Source organism: Rattus norvegicus, chromosome 16 (assembly GCF_036323735.1).
Source record: "Rattus norvegicus strain BN/NHsdMcwi chromosome 16, GRCr8, whole genome shotgun sequence".
In the NCBI taxonomy this organism is placed as follows: domain Eukaryota; kingdom Metazoa; phylum Chordata; class Mammalia; order Rodentia; family Muridae; genus Rattus; species Rattus norvegicus.
In genome coordinates this window covers 87,093,874-87,109,149 of record NC_086034.1, presented here as the reverse complement: position 1 = coordinate 87,109,149, position 15,276 = coordinate 87,093,874, and the positions used below count along the sequence as shown (strand labels likewise).

At 42.7% G+C, this 15,276-nt stretch overlaps 1 pseudogene; it reads left to right on the top strand.

The window, feature by feature from the left end:
* The first annotated feature begins 300 nt into the window (after positions 1–300).
* On the top strand, positions 301–9,446 carry Slc25a5-ps1 (solute carrier family 25 member 5, pseudogene 1; annotated as a pseudogene).
* Positions 9,447–15,276: the final 5,830 nt, after the last annotated feature.

The following is a 15,276-nucleotide window of genomic DNA, read 5'->3' as shown; positions in this document are numbered from 1 at the left end:
AATTTAGGGAGTAAGGATTTTTTTTTTGATGCACAGTTCTATGATGGAAAACGCTACGTAGTGGTGATGGGGACGGAGCTTCTGTCCATATGGTGGAAGCTTGCTCTACATGTCAGTACACCAGGTGGCAGAAAGACCAGGCTGAGACCTGAAGGAACAACCCTCACATCCCCAGATTCTCCCGCCTCTACTTCAGCCCCTCACAGCCTCCCTGAAACAAAACCACCATTAAGTGTAAGACTTGCACCCAGCCTGACCTGTCTGTAAAGCCCACCCCTTCCTACTCATAAGGGCACATCCATGGGCGACTGACATCAGTGAATAATCCACACCTTTCTGAGTCTTTTCTTAAAGACTGAAATTTACTTGGGTTTGCTTGCTTTACATAGTTCTCATAAATTATGCAACAGGTGATGTTCGATAGTTGAATTCTTGCGTGAGGTTTATTCTTAGTATCAGTCTATCAAGTATTACGTATCAGTTAATTCACTTTTGGTGCCATTTTCCAATTAAATTTATTTTAACTGGATGTCTTAGTTAACTGGTGTCTGTGAACGACCAAGGTAACTCTTATAAGGACAACATTTAATTGGACTAGCTTATAGGTTCAGAGGTTCAGTCCAGTATCCTCAAGGTAGAAACATGGCAGCATCCAGGCAGGCATGGTGCAGGAAGAGTTGAGAGTTCTACATCTTCAACTGAAGGCTGCTAGGAGAAGACTGACTTCCAGGCAGCTAGGGTGAGGAGGATCTTAAAGCTCACACCCACAGTGAGTGACACACCTAGTCCAACAAGGCCACACCTACTAGTAGTAGTGCCAGCCATGGGCTGAGCATATACAAACCATCACACAGGGATAACAGAAAAATATAATTGTTAGGTATCACCGAGGAAACATGGGTTTTCAGTACATTCCTGTCTTTGGAATCCTCATACAAGAGTGGACGTATTGATCAGTTCTTTACGGTGGAACGTTTTTCTGAATCCTCACCCCTCAATTTCACAAGTGCACAGAACAGCACAGCCAATAACACAGCAGAATCTCTTTGGCCTCCTACTATAACTTAGACCCCTCTCACCATCCTTCCCTGTCCCTCCTTTGCTGCTCCTCTCTTAAGCACGTGACAATCATCCTCCTATCCACGAAATTCCACGTATGTGTCTCTGTGTCTGGCCTACTCCACTTGACTTCACTTGTCTGGCTTCACCCACGTATTCATAAATGACTGGGATTCATCACTTATATTGCTCAGTGGTAGCCAGTTACGTGTGCTTCTCCTTTCCTGTTCACCTGCCCTTCAAAGGACATTTAGGCCTGCCTAGCACCGTCAAATTAAAAGACCATCCCACGTATCTACAACTGGCCCACTTATTCTACAGTGCACATTCAAGTTATGTCTAAACTTTGGTGATTATAAATATTTCTAGTGCATTTGTCCAAGTTTTGACACTTTTTTTCTTCTGTGTATAAACTTAGGATTTGAAATGGTAGGCTCAGCCTGGTGAACTGTAAACTTGTTTCTGGGTACCTTCAGAAGTGGTTGTTAGCTCATTGGTGTCCTGGTCACCTTTCTGTTGCCGTGTGTATCTTCTCTGTAAAATGTGTAATGTTGGCCTGCTTTCAGTAGGGCTATTTATATTTTGTTCTTTTCGTGAGGCATGGTGTTTCATACTGCAGTGTATGCAGGATATATGCTCATAAGTTAGCATGTGCAGCGGCTATAAAATTATAAAAAGTCTGTCTTTTATCCCACACTAGATCCGGCACCCTAGTGCCCCAAGATATCTGCTAGATGTCTTAATCTCAGTCAGCAAAGCGTCTCATCTGCTCTGCTCCATCCCATATGACAATGCCGATGGCTTCTCTCTGAGCCTGGCAGCCATTGCTCTACCCATCCAGTTCCCAAGGTAGGCTGCCACCATGCCAGTAATATACATCCCAATTTCGTGGTGGCCTAGTGTCTCTAGCTGCCACACACTCTTTTGAACTTAAATAGCCACATGAAAAAACACACAACACAATAATCTCTGATCTAATTGATATTATATAATTGCCTATTCAGACATTCAAAATCCTGTACACATCCATCCCATAAGAATATTCACAACAACCTGTAAATGTGCGGAAAGGAATCTTTTTTTTTTTTTCCCGGAGCTGGGGACCGAACCCAGGGCCTTGCGCTTGCTAGGCAAGCGCTCTACCACTGAGCTAAATCCCCAACCCCTAGGAATCTTAACATCTACCTCCATGTTCTCTTCATAACTTCTTCTGCTTCCCTTTCAGTCTCCTCCTCCTCTCTCTCTAAAACTCTTCTGCCCATCCTTCCTTCTCGTCCAATGACAGGCCTCTTTCTTTCTTGTACCGGTCTTCACCTGTATGACATCATCCTACAATGTGCCCTAAGTTTTATCTGGTATATGACTGGCACATTCTCTCCTGTCCCTCCTAATGTGCCCTCACTGTGTTGGCTTGCTCTTTCGCTGGCCAGGGTTTTGATTGAATGTCATCCTGTTTATTTACTTTTGCTTCAGTTGTCTCTGCTTGCGATGGCCCCTCCTATGAGGGCAGGAGGTCTCTTCTGTCTGTTTTCTTTTAGGGCTTCATAGCTTTAGGTCTTACATTTGGGGCTTTGAATGAATATTTTCATATATAATTTTGATTGTTATAACTTGGTCATATGTTCTGAATAAGAAAAATTGAGGTTGTCTTTTCTGCCCTCCCCTTCTTTTTCTAGAGATGCTTTTGATTATTTGGGTTGTTTTGTGTTTCCCTGTGTTTCAGAGTTTTTTTGTTTTGTTTTGCTTTGCTTTTGCTACTTTTCTGACACTTCTTTTCTCAAAGAATACATACAACCTTGGATAGCTTCTTTGTGATATTATTGTCCCTGTCCCCTCACCCCCAAGGAACTTTGATAGCCATTTTTCTGTGATTTCTAGGCTGTCTGTCTTTGCTGGCACCACACAAAGATTCTAGCCAAAAGAGTTATAGGGTGCTGTTGTTGTTGTTGCTGTTTTGAATCCTATTGTTTGCACAGTGGCCTGGGTCCATGGTCTGATCCAATTTGGGGGTCCTTATCAGGGAAGCCACTTTGAACATCTTTCAGCCTTATGGTGCCTTCTCTTACCTGTTGCCTTCCGTGGCGATCTCTGGTGAAGCAGTTGGCCTATAGTTTTGCTCCTTCAGTGATATGTCACCTTCTTCTAGCTATCTTCCCTCAAAGAACGCTATCTCCCCGTCAGTGTCCTTAAGCATTAAATACTTCCTGCTCCACTTTGTTTCAAATGAAGCCAGTGCTCTTGGGGGACAGCACGGAAGAACTCGGCCTAAAGTAGCATGTAAGGAGATATAAGAAAATAACTCCTCTGCCAATAGAATAAGGAACTAACTCCCAGATACTTTTTATTATTTCATTATTGGATTTGCTAGTGTCCCACGTCAGTCATTAAATGCAAATTGCACCTATTATTAATCCCAAAGTTACCTTTATGATACAGTGCACACTGACGCCAAGCTACCAGGTGGCATTTTTGTGACACCACTTATGTAAAGTGCTCAGCCACATTTTGTAGTAAATGGCAGCCATACCACGCATCCTTCAGAAAGAAGGCAGTAACATCACAGAGTTTCAACCTTACCTGTCCCTGCTGCTTATGGCTGCTCATTCCTTATGACTGACACCGGATGCCTCAGGAAACAATGGCTATTACCCACCGACTATCCCATATGAGGGGCCCTACACACAGAGACTACAGATATGCCATAATAATTTAAGTGGAGAGGAATTTAGGGGTGGTGCTGGCACTGTTCCTAACCTGCATCTGGATCAGGTACCTTTCTCTACACATGTAAAGGACTTCATAGAAAGAGTAAACAAATTCTTATGGCCAAATTAAAAAAAAACCGATTCCTATGCTAAGATATTTGTCAAATTTGGTATCGATTTCAGCATATCATCATCATGTTTGTATTCAAGTGTTCCCAAATAATATCGGTCTTATGTTTTCAACAGCTTATAGACTCCACTGCCGTCTGAGGCTCTCTTTAGATAAGTGTGCACAATGAGTTCACGTGTGTGTGTGTGTGTGTGTGTGTGTGTGTGTGTGTGTGTGTGTGTGGTGTGTGCCTGTGTGCGTACACATGTGTGAGCACAAGGACACCACTTTTCTCTGTTTTCCCCTTCTATTCTTTGTCAGGGGTAGGTATGTTCATTGCCCATGGGAAACCCCAGGAAAGTAAACCTATGAGCTCTTCTCCTAGTTCACTGGTTCACTGCTGTTGATGCCTCCTCAACTTTCATATCTGAGGCCATTCAAGAGCTATGAGATAATAGAAACTAACTTCATCAACATAGAGAGGCAATGCTTAGTTACCAGCTCTGCTGCCCATGAAAAGCTCTGGGCCTTGAGAATTCATGCTTGCGATGATAAATTTGTTGAGTTGGAGCTGAAAGGCTAACAAACTATGGTGGCCCTCAGGTACAGGAAGGCCTTCAATGCCATTCTTGGATTTTTGTCTTTGATTTTTAAGTTTGAATAAGGACAGACTTCCTCCGGGGGTGGATGATGTCATCTTGGCTCCATTAATTTCAGATGTCACCAATATGGAGCAAGACGGATAGCAAATCAGAGCGGCAGAAGACCAAAGGGCAGAAAGAGTTAGTCAGTCTAGGCACCTAGAGCTGACAATTGGGATCCCAGGGCTTGAGCAGTGCTAGATGAAACAGAGTCCAGTTCTCTACTAAACCCTTCAGAGTCAGGAGAACTGAGAGGCACCTCCTTGGGTTTCCGTATGGGCAAAGGAACCGAGGAGACACTGAGCTTCTTACGTATCCTTGACAATTACTCAGATCCCAGAAGCCTTTGCTCCAGTTTGTGCCATCACCATCAGGTAACTAGCATGGAGCTTAACGAACCTCCAGAATATTTGCAAGGATAGATCTGTTCCTCACTTCAAAATATATCATTTGCACCTCTCTCTCTTCTCTCTCTCTCTCTTCTCTCTCTCTCTCTCTCTCTCTCTCTCTCTCTCTCTCTCTCTCTCTCCCTCTCTCCCCCACAGTACCCATAGTCTCCACGGGACACAGTTAGGTTCTAGTCTCATATAGTATGTGGCCATCTAGGCGTGGTAACTTGCAGAGACAATCTAAGTACTTGGGAAACTGACACAAGAGGATTGCTGTGAGTTTGAGGACAGCCTTGGCTAAAAGTGAGATCTAGTCTGAAAATAACCAAACCCAGAAACAAACAAATACGCATGCATGTCACCATTGTGTCTGTCACCAACCTTCATTCTCCCCTCATTCCATCATGTCCAGATTCTGAAGAATGAGTAGCTGTGTCATCGGAAGAGAGGGACCTATCAGTCGTCCTGAGAATAATCACTGTTCAGATGAACTTGACATTTTAAAGGAAGGAACTGGTGTCTGTTGACCTTTCCTACTGCAAAACAGGACAAAAGAAAACAAAATACAGTCTCGTTATTTCTCATTTCACTCTGAAGTTCCCATGTCTGTGCTTTGCAACTATGCACCAAGTTCTCATTGCTCTCCTACAGTATTTTTATATATAAGCCTTAGAAAGTCTGTTTGGGAATTACTAATATAAACTGACCCTGACTTGCCCTGGAGGGGATTCCACAAATACTGGCACCTTTTACTCCCACCTATTTTCTCTTAAGGAGATGTTGCCTCTGGGAAAATACATATTCTTTTGTTGTCATAGGTCAACGTAAGAGTCTTTGGATTCTCATTCACAGTTTGTGTTGCGATTTTAAGGTAATGACATGAATGACCAGAGAGTTGCAGTTTTCCTCATCTGTAAGTCAAAAGAGAGCAGACAGTTCCCCCAACCCCCCACCCTGCAGCTACTTCCCTGGAATGCTGGGTTATGTCATCTTGAATGAAACTTAGAAGAAAAATAGTCCATTAAATGATGACATGCTTGATGCACATGAGTGTATACATCTATATAAGCACTGATTTGTGAGGTAGGAAGTTTTTTTCTTTACAAGTGTCAAAAATAATAATGCTTCTGAAACGTTTCACACACTCCAACATTCTGAACAAGTAGAAGGTCTTGGTCTTGTTATCATGATTTTTTGGTCTTTTATCTTTTGCTAGTATATATTAATTATACATAATGGCATGATATCCTCATACATATACAGACTATGTTTTGGTATTTTTCACCTCCCATCTCCTATCTTGTTCTCCCGTCTGCTGATGTACCTCTTCTGTCCTCCAGTCTGTTGATGCCCTTTCTGGTCAGTCTACATTCTACTTTTGCGTCTTCTTTTTTGTTTTAATGACCCAACAACTGTCGTAACGGTTGCTTATGATCTTTTAGTGGAGATTCCATTTTTATGCACAGTGTAGGTTTCTGCCCCATCTAATGACTTTGCCTATAATACAGATGCGAAGAGACAGCGTTTTAACAACTTGGTACTAAAGACATGGTCTGTGTACTTTCAGCATTGACGGTACGTGGGGATTGTCAGAAACGCGGAGTTTCTCCCTGACCCTGGTTGAACACACAACTGTCTCTTGTTAGTCTGGTTAACTGTCTGGTTAGTCTAGGAAGCATGAGTTTAGCAGCTACTAACCATTCCATTTCCACAGCCCTGTGGAAAATGGCACAAGGCTTGCAATCAGAATTGCTCAGATTGAAAAGCTGATACTAGATTTTCATGGGATGAACAGGCTGTGGTTAAGAACCCAACTATCTGCCTAAGACCCACTGATTCTGTAAGATGGCTGGCAGTCACCTTTAACCAGCAAAACTGGTTAAAAGAGGAATATAACATGGAGAGAGTTGGGACTTGTTTTCATCTGTGTCTCAGGCGTTGGTGACCATCTGCTCCATGTGCCCAGGGTCACTGTTCCTCCCAGGTTACCACTCCTCCAGCCAAACTCCTCAGGAGTGATGAGATACAATTCTGTGTGGCTCTCGCTGCCGCCCACACTGAGAGTGGTGACCTCCAGTTGATTTTTCTTTTTTCCACACACGCGCCTGAAGTTCTCAGGCTTGATCTTATCTTCTCTACATTCTTCATCTTGAGTCTTAAAGGAGATTCAAATTGACTCAGAGTTTCTGTAACTGTGAGCCTAGACCCACTCAGCAGGCCCAGGGTGCTGGAAACCGCTAGACCCCACTGGCTACTGTACATGTATGGCTACTGTGCACTTGTGGGGCTCAGTGGTTTCTTCTGTGTGCTGGCATACTGTGTTTGCTTATATATTTCTTTGAAAGCCTAGAATGAGATGATTTCATATCCTAAACTTTAGCATTTCATGCCACATTTTTTTTGATGTGACATTTTATGTTTTGTGTTGGCCTTCACATTCCAACTATTCTCTCTTGAACAAAAATAAAACGGTTTGCTACCCAGAAAGCACATAAGGGATAAAAGGCAAGGGGATTCAGTCCCGTGAACATTTGTAATCAAACTACCTCAGTAGTCTGTGAACACTTGTTATGAAAACAAGGCTACAGAAACACGTATAAACTGTACCATCAAAGAATGCTCTGTGCTGCATTCCAAAATAAATCATGGCACCTTACACCAGTGGAATACTCAAGAGAAGAACCTTCTTCAGACATTAGGGCCAATCCCAGAACAACCCCAGTCCTTTGCTCCCTGGTAGCATTTTTAGTTCCATGCTTTTGGAAAAAGTTACAATGTTTCATAAACTAAAGAGCTTTTCTTTGCTTTCCTCTCATATGCCCAGTCCTGTGCTGACACGTAAGTTTCAGCTCTTAACATGTGAAGCTCTTAACACCGGCTCTTCAAGCAGATGAAATCTCGTAGACTCAAAACGAGCTTTTCAGTAAAGACAAGACTTGAGCCTTCCAGGCCTCTCTTTGTTTCGGAAGACAGGAGAGTGAGTATTCATAATTAGAAATCCAGAGAGAATTCTGTAAAGGAAGCTAGCCATTTATTTCATGTATTGTTGAATATTTCATTTTTTTGAGGGAGAAAAAAAATTGCTAATAGCCATTGCTACCTTTATGATAAAATCAGAAAACTGTTTCTCAAAAAGAGAGTTATCTCCTCATATAAATTAAAGTCAGTGGCACATCTCTCTCTCTTTTTTTAAAGGTTTATTTATTTTATGTATGTGAGTATACCATCACTCTCTTCAGACACCAAAAGAGGGCATCGGATCCCATTACAGATGGTTGTGAGCCACCATGTGGTTGCTGGGAATTGAACTCAGGACCTCTGGAAGGGCAGTCAGTGCTCTTAACCGCTGAGCCATCTCTCTAGCCCCAAGACTTTTGATTGTTTTTTTTTTCTTTTTTCTTTTTTTTTTTTTTCGGAGCTGGGGACCGAACCCAGGGCCTTGTGCTTTCTCTGGACAAACAGCTCTGACTCTTAACCATTGAGCTATCTTTACAGTCCTGAACATTTACATTTACAGAGTCCAGGAGTCAAAGCTATTTGTCAACCCAGTCCTAGCCTAGCCGATACCTCTCTCTCTCTCTCTCTCTCTCTCTCTCTCTCTATCTCTATCTCTATCTCTATCTCTATCTCTCAACACGACAGATGCCGCTGTATCCTTGCTGCAGTATCTTCCCCACTGTGTCCTTCACCAAGGACTTCTTGGCTGGTGGAATGGTGGAGGTCATCTCCAAGATGGCGGTAGCACCCAATTGATGGGGTTGAGCTGCTGCTGCAGGTGCAGCATGCCAGTTAGCAAATCACAGCAAAGAAGCAATACAAGGGCACTCTATACTGCATGATTCGTATCCCCAAGGAGCAGGGAGTCTTGTCCTGGTGAGGTAACCTGCCAATGTCATCAGATACTTCACTACTCAGGCTCTCAACCTTTCCTTCAAAGATAAAGAGAAGCAGATCTTTCTGGGTGGGGTGGACAGGAGGACCCAGTTTTAGCGATACTTTGCAGGGAACCTGACATCGGGTGGTGATGCTAGTGCCACGTCCTTGTGCTTTGTGTACCCTCTTGATGCTGCCAGTACTTGTCTAGCAGCTGATATGGGCAAAGCTGGAGCTGAAAGGGAATTCAAAGGCCTTGGTGACTGCCTGGTTAAGACCTACAAATCTGACTGGATTAAGGGCCTGTACCAAGGTTTTAATGTGTCAGTGCAGGGCATTATCATCTACCGAGCTGCCTACTTTGGTATCCATGACACTGCAAAGGGAATGCTCTCAGATTCCAAGAATACTCACATCTTCACCAGCTGGATGATTGCACAGCCTGTCACTGCTGCTGCTGGCCTGACGTCCTATCCTTTTGACACGGTTCACCATCATTTGATGATGCAGTCTGGACACAAAGGAACTGACACACTTGACTGCTGACATAAGATCGTTTGAGATGAAGAAAGCCAGGCTTTTTTTCAAGGGTGCATGGCCCAACATTCTCAGAGGCATGGGTGGTGCCTTGGTGCTTGTCTTGTATGATGAGATCAAGAAGTACACATAGTTATGTCCTCGGTGTTCTCCCCAAGAGCAGGCTTGCTGTACACTATACCATGTTCTTGAACATTCTGGACAGATTCTCGGGGTTCATCTATTTTATCACTGACAGCTGTTTACCAGTTGAAAAGTGGGAAGCACTAATGTTCACCTGATCAGTTTTCTCTTAAAACCATCTCCATGATTACAATAATGGCAGGGCTAAATTATATTTTTTATTTCAGTCACTCCTGATAATAAAAATGGAAGAAATAAAATATCCAAAGCCAAAAAAGAAAAAAAGAAAAAAAAAGAGACTAGGCAAGTTGTGCAGAATTTGGCTAAAACTAGGTTTGCCCTGAAGGAAGAAATGAGGATGGACCATGTTTTAATTTGTGTATGTAATCACTGGTCATGGATGTGGTCACATCCTCTGGATGTCGTTCAGAGGTTTGTATATCTATTAGTTACTACATCAAATTATGAAGAGCATGATCGTTCATTTCAGTGTTAGAGGAAGCCTTGTTCCACCAGCCTTGCTTGTTCTCTTGGTATCACGTTCGGCGTTTGCCTCTGTCCGCTATCTCACACAGCCCCTCTCTTAAGCCTGTCGATGCTGCTGGCCAGAGTGTTGACAGAGAGGCTCTATCTGGCAATTGTGTATGCTTGCTACATTGTACTAAATCACCACTGTAATGATTAGAATCTTAGCGTTGACAGATGTGACATATATGCAATATATACGTTTATGAGCACATATTATAAACACAGATATACACATCTGTATTTATGTCTTTTTATGACTTTTAAAATTATAAATATTTGATGAAACATTTAATCAGGCCCCTTTGAAAAGCAGATATAATGTCACATCACAAGGGGTGACAATAATAGCCCATATAAACAGTAATTCCCCCCCCCCCCCAATTTGGAACCTAAGAGAGAAATCTCAGAAAGGAAGGAGTCAAGGTCAGTAGTGTAGGAGCTCATGTACACTGATTGCTTTGTTCAAGAAACAAGAAAAAACATGGTGATTTGATCAAAGGATTTCAACTAAGCCAGAACTCAGAGCAGAGGACACAAACCAACGATCCTAGCTAAAAGAGCACGCTCTGTGATGCGTTGATTTAATGAGCCCCTCTCATTCCATTAGTGCAGTGGAGATAACGAAGGACCGGACTGCTCTTCCTGGGTGACATAGACATCGCAGGATGGGTGACTCACCGACAGCTTGCCCCTTCGGGTGCTCTTTGCTATAACGTCTTCGTGTTTAGTGTCTTGGACGCAGACGTTTACGTAAAGGGCAACAGCATTTCACCTGGCAGCTCCAAAATGCTCCTGGCCTGATGTTACCTAGGAGCCACTGCCAAGGCTGTTTAGATAAGGAGGCCCCACTATCTGCAGTTCTGACCTTAAGCTGAGGCTGATATGATTAGATGGCTTTAGTTTGTAGTCAATAAATAATCTTGGTGCTGGGAAAACTATCATCTCAGGACAGACCTTGGATGGAGAGCTGGACAAAGTGGGATGTCAACACCTTCTCTGTCTTTACTTCACCTTCTTGTCCTTGTCCCCAGACCCTCACTCTTCGATTAGGAAAGATACAGACATGCTATCTGGGTTTATAACAGCACAGCAGACGACAGCAGACAAGCCGTTTGATTTTTGCTTAACTTCTCCTCCTCCCCTTCAGTTCTCTTGTTGCTAACAATCTCTTTGTTAGTGGATCTGAAATGCATGTCAAAACTGGGAGACCAGGAGAACATTGTTGAAACTCAGATTTATCGTGGGAGTCACCCTAGGATTTCGGAGTTAGGAGGTCTGCTTGGGACTGAGGAATATGTGTCTCTGACTGTGTTAATGTGCTATCCACGATTCCGAGCCCCAGAGAGCATTGTGAGCACCTCTGGTCCCTAAGGAGGGCTGTATAGGTGATCTAGGTGTTATTTCTGGGCTCCGTTGGAGACAATTTAATATCATATTTTAAAAGAATGTGTAGGGCTTGTTTTAAAAAAAAACGGTTCTGGGTTTTCCACAAATGACTCACAAAATGTTATTGATGTCTTCACGGATGTTACCACACAGCCCTAGAATACCCGAAAAGGTACAAGTATAATTTTAAGTAAAGCCTTAAGGTGAACATCAAATAGTTTTTTAGCTGTATCTCAGTGATAAAGTTGCTATATTTTGAGACCAAACTGAATCAAATAAAGTTAAATCCCTTTCTATTTGTTTTGTCCGAGAAAAGCATAACGTTTTTAATGAAGCAAACGTCACCATTTACAGCTCTATGACTTCAGTCTAGTGCTGTTAAATCCCTTTATGATCTTCGCAAACTGTAAGGCAACATTGGCAATTTTTAAATTTAAATAATAATATAAATTTCAGAGAATCACTCTGAATTAATTATAAACTCTAATTTCATTCCTTAAATGTCTCTTCCAAATGGTTCTCCCTGAGACACACTACGGATGGAAAGCAGCACGGTGGCTTAGTCTTCTTACAAAGCTCAGAACATTGAGAGACTTGGTGGATAAAAGAATATGAAGACCTCCAGATGCACCTGAGTGGTAATCAGTCTCTGTGGGGCTTCACGGAATCCATGGTGTCCATTTCCTAACTGGTAGGGTGGGTTTCAAGGGAACCACACTGCACATTTGGTAAATATTAGACTTCAGAAACGCAATGTTGAATTGGGACTCCTTGATCATAGTCGAGTTGATGGATGACAATGCTCGTTACAAAGGTGTTGCCATGTGGACTTGAAATGATGATTGAGTAGGAGGTCCTGTTTCCTATTGATGTGCAACTTCTAATAATGTTGGTGGGAGTTTCAGAAGTCTGCCCACATTGGGCCCACAGTTTCTGAAACGAATCACAATCTTACTGCAGAGCCGAGTTGTAACGCACTCCCTGTGTATCTCATTGATGAAAGAGAATGAACTATTATTAGAAAGCATACATGTGTACGTGCATGCGTGCTCACACACAACATACACGTGTTCTGAAATAGTATTCCTTTAATCACATTTATGTATCAACGGTGAGGTTACCCTTCTATTTATTTCTATTTACAGGTATAGAGTCCTAGTATAATATATTCCTTTTGGCATAAATGTTAGGAATCAAGTCTGGTTTCTACTAGTTTAAAAGCATCTCTGACTCTTGGTCCTAAAACCAATGAGTGAGTCTGACACCTTTTGTTTTCTCAGATTACAAATCCAAGCACCTCTCAGGTTCAGAATGTTTCCGACAGCAAGCCGTGCGAACCGAGAGAAATGCTGGTTTGATTCTTTGGTACTTGTTTGTACTCGAGAAAAATGCTTTAAGGTTATTCCTTGTAAAATAAAGATGCTAGCTTTCTAGGATTGCTTAGTAATCATACTCCCTCCTGTAATTCACAAGAAAGAAAGGCCTACAGCCTCTGGGGCTAGAGACTACATGGTGTTATTCTGGAGCATTCTCTTGGAAGAAACTTCACCACTGGAAACTTTGGAAATGAGATGGCAGTTGTTAAGCTGTTCTTGTCATTACCTGGGCTACACATATGTCCTTGTATCATTCAACCACATTTTTCTCAAAGCAAAACTCTTGTTGCCAAACTGTTAATTGCAAAGAATTTAAAGAAAGACAGCCATGATATTTAGAAACCAGCTTTGTCTTTCTCCTTTTTATTTCTCAGGACTCATGGCACCTGAATTCTCTGCCACATTCATCCTTGGAGTTTGATTGTAGACAAGCTGCCACTAACTATTGCTGAGGCCATGGCCTGGTGGATCCCCAGTCACCACACTGGTTCTCCCATCAGTAGGCAGGCACTTTGCCTCACTGTTCTCTCTGCTGTTCTCTCTGAGGGCTCCATTGCTTCCTGAACCACCTTCCATCACCTCTTCCCTAGGCTTCTCTGCTAGGTTCTCTGTCTTCCAAACATCTAATTCTCAGGGTTCACACCCATCTCTTCAGCATTTAACACCTGCGTGATCATATTCAGATCAACAGCTTCACCTTCTAAAGTGTCCCTACACTCACTTCTCTAATCCAGGCTTTTCTGGGTTTCAGAGTCAGTTTCTGGAGATTCTCATTTGATTGTCACACTGAAAATATCTGACCGGTCCTGCCTCTTGACCTGGCTGCCACCTCAGAACTCAAAGGGACCTTCCATTGTTCTACACAGTCAAATCAAGTTCCAGAGTACCATTCCTGAGTGGTCTTATCTCTTCTCCATATGTGGCCATTTTGCTTAGCGTGACTTTTCATCCTCTGTCATGTTGTTCTGTGCTCTGTTTACCATGACCTCTCAGTCTCTGTCATGTTGTTCTGTGTTCTTCTTCCAGTTTTAGTATGTAGGATTGCCAGTGTGCTGTTCCATTAATTTTTTCTTTTTCTTTTTCTTTTTTTTTTCGGGGCTGGGGATTGAACCCAGGACCTTGCGCTTCCTAGGCAAGCGCTCTACCACTGAGCCAAATCCCCAACCCCTCCATTAATTTTTATTTCGTCTTTGCCCTCCACAAAAAAGAACTTGTATCAGATCAGAGCCTTGTCTCTACTGGTCACTACTGTACTCTAAGGCCAGGGACAGTTTCTTAGGAATAGCTGCGAAGTATTTATTAGATGAATGGATGAAAGGATAATAAATCATACCACAGAAAGACTTACTAACTTGAAGTAAAATTTAAACATCAGAGAAGCAATATACTGGTCCCTTACCATCCCAGGCCTCATCTCAAATGCTGGTGTTAGGGAGACAAGTGAGCCATGAAAGATGAGAAAGACACAGGAAGCCACTGCCACTGTCACAGAACAAAAGACTTCACAATGACTGGTGAGTCTGTCCCCGAAAACACTCCCCCTAAGACCTGATCATCTCTATTGAAATCAGAGAATCCTGTAGACTTCTCTGGCCTCTTTAGTCACTGTCTCCTTTTAGCTGATGTTTTTACAGAGGACATTAATATTGAAGCAGAGTAGTTTTACTGCCACTTCAAGGACATGTGGAATTAGAAGCAATTAGGAGAAACTGCTGAAACCACAGAAATATGTTAGGTGATGGCTGTGTCATTTAGAGGCCTGCTGGAGATAGAGCTATGACGAGTGTACTATACAAGGGACACTGCCACCCCGGTTGAGGGATTTGACCCCATCACAGGATTGCTGAGAAATGATTCCAAGAACTAACAAGGGAAGGCATTCTTCATGCTGAGGACTGAATCCACAGTGGTCATTTCTTACAGTGTGTTCCCATTTTAAATTTTGTAGCATGTCGCTTACGAGAACTGTCGCAGCTTCTGACTTTCTTATCACATAGATGCTTTCAGTGAGAAGCTTCTAAACTGAGTGCATCGTTCCTATGCTGGTACTTAATGAAGGAGAGGGGTGAGAGGAACTTTCTTACAGAACAGCAAACAGGAGAGATCTCCTACGTGTGGAAGGCCTGTTCCTCCATGAGTAGACCACAGTAGTCAGAACGTTCAGATAAATACACGAGCATGCTTAAAGAGAAGTAGATAATACAATGTATTGGCTATTGCTAATCTTAATCAATAGTTAGCTACACAGTGGGCTTTGTAGAGACAGGCAGATATACACAGTGTGAGTCAGTGCTCATAGCAACCCAGGGAGCTAGTGCAAGAGAGAGCTTCAAGGAAGAGTCACTTGCCACAAGTGTGGTAAACAGAGACTTGCTGTAGCTGGTGCTGGGAACATTTCTAGAATCAAGGAGGCCATGTTTGGAAAGGAAGGAGGCCATGTTTGTGCATGAAGGCATGGCTCTGCTGCTCCTCTGTACCTCTCCTCCTCTAAGGTTGTCCTCATTTCTGTTGTACTTAAGTTCCCAGGATCTGTTTTAGTGAAAACTTTCT